Source organism: Anopheles darlingi, chromosome 2 (assembly GCF_943734745.1).
Source record: "Anopheles darlingi chromosome 2, idAnoDarlMG_H_01, whole genome shotgun sequence".
NCBI classification, from domain to species: domain Eukaryota; kingdom Metazoa; phylum Arthropoda; class Insecta; order Diptera; family Culicidae; genus Anopheles; species Anopheles darlingi.
In genome coordinates, this window is record NC_064874.1 from 94,549,402 (window position 1) to 94,554,401 (window position 5,000).

A 5,000-nucleotide genomic window follows, 5' to 3' on the forward strand; every position below is an offset into this window, starting at 1 on the left:
CACGTTCCGAGTGCTCACACGACGTATGTAAGCGTGAGTGCATGCCGCACGAGCTTCGCTCCATCAGCTCCAAAGCAGATTAAATCCGGAAAAGTGGGAAATGTGCAAACGGTGTACGAGTCTGCGTAGAGCGAAGGAAGTTGTGAGAATTATCGCACCAGGGTAATTAATTTTTATTAATTGTTTTCCAGTTAGTGGCGTGATTTATGAATCGCGAGCGTGCACGTGACCGGCCGCACCCATACTTTTACTCTTTGCCTACTACGGAGTTAGAGAGCTACTATGCATTAATGCTTGTATGCTCATTAGTAGCTCATTAAGGATGGACAGCTGTATGCTTTGATGAGCTTTGGCTTTGACTATCAGGCTAGGTCATCTTTGATCGTGAGAATGATATCCTTCAAATAGGGACTAATTATGTAGCAGAACTATTGCTTCATTCTTTTCAGTCGCATAAAGTTACGGTTTGAGAATATTGCACAACGATGCCATTATGCACACTAGTGTCCAGATGGTAACAAATCAATCTGGCTCGTCGACGTCAGATAGATTGTAAATTCTCGAACATGCTACACTGATGTAGATTTGTAGTCAGTTAACATGTTTTTGGGCTTGATGAAGGGCATTCTATAGTAACACTGTTGGTAAAACATACCTGTTGGTTGAATTTACCTTTTCCCGCTTCGATGACGCTTTACGCGCTTTATCCCGTGAATTACGAGCTTATGATTGATGGCAACACCTACTGGATAGGCCAGGGTATGAGCCGATCTGGTGTCTGACGATTTACTACGGGTGGAAAATGGAGCTAATGAAGTAGTTTATTGGGGAATCATGTGAGGCTACTAGCGTTGGACTGTATGATAATGTTACGAGCGCTGCAGGGGATTATGTTCGTTGTGCAGTCATTTGATCAAATTTTATGGCAATCAGATTACAGGAAAGTCCGCGGTTGTTCCCGGTAGCCTTGCAGCTCATGGTAATCGCCATTATACGTCCAGTTTAACTTCATCTTAGGTGTTGTAGATCGTAGGCTGTAGACTGGTATACAAACTCAGAGGGTGAAGCATGGATGATTATTTGCTTCGAGCGCATAAGGTGTGAATAGTGCCGCTTACGCTGGGAGATCAAAAGCTGGGAAATAAGACAACTTTATTACCCGCAACGAGATCAAGCCAGCCAAAAGAAAGTTCAGCTTCAAATAGACGATGTTGAGTATAAGTAAAATCGAAAAGTATATGCGGGACATAACAAGATTCAGCATGCATCAGAACAACTAATATGTCATGATTTTTTCACTCCTCCATAGATTCTATCTCTAGGCTAGTTGCTGACTAGTGATCCGAATCCATTTGACTGGAACATTGGTTGGTTTAAGCCTCCCGCCAAACCTTCACGCTGCATGACGTGCGAATAAAACTAACTCAACCAGCCGTAAATCGACTCCTTCTCTCTGTTCCTTGAAAAGGTTCCATTTTGAAGGGCATCCATCTGGTGGAGCGCCAGTGCAACTGACCTAAGCCACCTACGCCTGTCCGACTCACTGACGACGGTGACTGTCGCGCCATGCCAATGGCCTCGCAAACCGGGAAGCCGACGGATTTTGCTATACCCTGCCGACGCCCCGAGACCAAGTAACTCTGGCGCGTCGTCATTTCTCTCATAAATATGCGTTCCAGCAACTGTGACACTGGGGGGATACGCGAGCACGGGGAACACCGTGAAAGTCCACTAGGAATAAGCAATTGAATCATCGACCACCAAGTGGCGAAAACGAGCGCGGGTCTGCCGAGATTATGGTCTGGTACGACGAAAAGTGGCAGGACCCTGCGGGCCAGACAACAATGAATATATGGGGAGGATATGGGTCTAAGAGTCTCGACGGAGCATAAAATCATGGTTGTCCACTTTGGTCCTTCCTCCCCGAAGAGGGCAGCTACAGGGGTAAAGAACCTACACCCAATGGTCCGCGTTATTATTACGGTTACGATCTTGTTTATTTGTTAATTTATTTATGAAGAAATCTCAGCCTGTCCTGCGGTAGTTTCGGGCGAGACACCGGAGAGTTTCTCTCTGTTTGATAGTAGCTGAGGAAATAGGTTCTTGATCTGTAGAGGACGGCACGAGAGAAATTCAATCCATACTTTAAAAGCAATATGATAATCGGGTGCTAAAGGTGCTTCCAATGTTTGTCGAGATTTGTGCACCAGCTTGGAGTAGTGGATGGCTGTGCTGGAGGTGATTCCTCAGACACTACTCTATTTAGCCACCGGATATTACACTGGCCTATCAACTGTGGTGCACGGTACGCACAGCAGTCGGGCAACGATCATGAAACGTGACTCGAATATATTTAATTTGAATTTCGTCTCAATGTAGGTAGCCGGGTGTTGGAGAGGGGTTACGCAGGATAATAAATTAGTTCGCTAGCACGGTGGCAGTCAATTTCGTAGTAGAGTATGTCATCCATTCACAAACATCTGCTCCGTGTACTCCGGGAGGTTTTGAATTTGATTTTCATCTACTCATCCAGCAAGTACTACTCGATACACAAGGCGCTCCGCGCAAGTCACCCATGGCATCTATCTGTGACACACCTGTACTCCATACTGCTGTTGCGCAGACGAGGCCGCAGAAATATAGAATAGGATCGATCATTTGTAATCGATCCGTCGATTGTATTAGCTGGACGCATACTTGAAAGCTTCGCGAGGACCGACCTAGTATTTTCTTTCACACAATAGAAGGTTGCATTATGCCGAATTGCATGAAATATATTACTATATTACACATTACCGACATCGTCGTCGATTTGTGCATGGATGGAGTCGGCCTACCCGGGCGTCTATCTGGGTTTGATTATTTTTTTACGATCGTCTAGTTGATATTGTTGTGCCGTCACTTTGCATAATAATCTTTCCTATGTTTCTTAAACTGCTAAACCGTCAAAGCTGCTGCCGCTTCACAGGATTGGCTGAGGCCAACGACGGAGTGTTCGTGCTGAAAGTGGATAATAATGGCACTAAAATCATCACTAGAACAACGCAAACATAATGGTCCATCTGTTAAAGCGTGGCGAACGACTGTTAAATAGAATGATATCTGGCAACGATCGGTCGTCATTCACCTGTTTGTTGTACTTTGTGTGTCTGATTGCTTGCTTTGTCAGCAGTCGCTGATCCATCTCCGATCGTACTGTACAGGTTGCGCTCTTGTCTACAGTGCTTTTATGCATCTTTATTGGTTGGAAAGTTTTTGTAGTAGGTGGAGGTGCAAATAATAATAAATAAAAAGATTTAGATTCAGCGGGAAGGTGAAACCCGAGAATCAGCTCGGCGGGTAGCCAGTCAACGTTACCGTCCCACCGACGTCTATGTTTCCTCGCGCTGGAAGTCTCCTACATTGTGCCCGGTGCAGTGTGAATCAGTACGTTAGGTACAAGTTTTGGTTGCCAAGAGATGTCGTAGAATTGACGGGCTCCAGTTCTGATCGACAGCGACAACGAACTGCTGTCGTGCTGTCGCGTCTCATATTCTTTGGAGGAGCAGCCCCCGACCCATACTACTGACGCCAATGTCATCGTTACCGCAGAGCAACAAGCACGCCAATCGCTCGATCGATCACAGCAATTATTCAAATTAAGCTCAAAATTGAAAAAATAATTGTCGCGTTCGGATGCGGTCCGGGGTCGGTAGAAGCCATGGTGATGACTCATCGAGAATCCAGAGCAGTAGAGTCAGTCCGTTAGCGTGTAAAACTGAAGAAGGTGATCGGTATTGTGGTGGCATTTGAGTTATGCTTTAATTGAAAACGCGTACGCATCATTAGTCCCACATGTCCGCGTGATCGCTTGTCCAAAGATGCCCAAAAGGGTGCATGCTCCTGGCGCCTCTGAAGATCTTCGGTCAATGCGTTCGTGGTCATAGTAACAGAATTGGTCTGCATGAGCCACTCGTTCACTGACATTTCTGAACAACCTTTCGCGTTCTGGCGGGTGATCTATTGCTATGTGGTGAGTGTTCCGGCACAAATGGATCTTTAAAATCGAGAGTGATCGTGGAGGAGCTCTCTTGTGTTGCAGCAGCAGAAGAGGAAAATTCTTAAGGAATTCATTAACATTTTCATATGGATTAGACATCATAAGAAAGGCCAGAATTGGAAGAACCGTATGTCGACTAATATAGAACGCGTTTTAAAGATGAGCTGACATCCAAAAATGACCACGTGGGGACTGCCAGTATTGAGAATATTGCACTCTTTTTGGGTCTGCTTTTAACAAATATAAGGTTTAACAAATATAAGAACGGGCAAACCGTATGTTTAAATTGGGCTAAGATTAAAATGTTTTAAAATATAACCAACCAAACTGTATAATGAAACATCATGATAATCTTTGTTTAGGTTTCATTGTGTGATCGCTAACCGAGCGTCATAACAACAGTAAAGTGGGAAAACTCATCCATAATCATATTTATAATACAATATGATCCATTTTATAGATCTGATCGCCTCAAGACAAAGCAAAGGTACCATAAAGTTAAATGCAACGATAACAACCACAATGCCAAGTCTTCTCCACGTTGGCACCATTCAGTTTAGGTCCTCCAAAGTAAGATGAAAACCGTGTCGCCTAATATGCAAAACACTTATTTGGTCACAGTGTCCACTAGCACCTCCAATACCGAGCGAATGGTCGTTGTATCTAAGACCAATTAACATAATGAAAATAATGGCCAAAGTTATTAGTCGCAATAAATCGGCTTAAGCAGACGGAGCGTGCGCTTTCATCGGTCTAGCCGGAACCGTTGGAGGTGGACCTGCTAATGTTTTGGGGCCATTTTGGCATAATTTTGCGCCTTACGGTCACCCACTAGCAAGCGAACCGCGATCGCCGAACGCGCCAGGAATCGGATTTATGCCTCGTCCAAACCACGACGCCACCGCTGATGCCTAAGCGTATGAAATATGAATGAACACTACCAAAATGCTGAACAGACGGC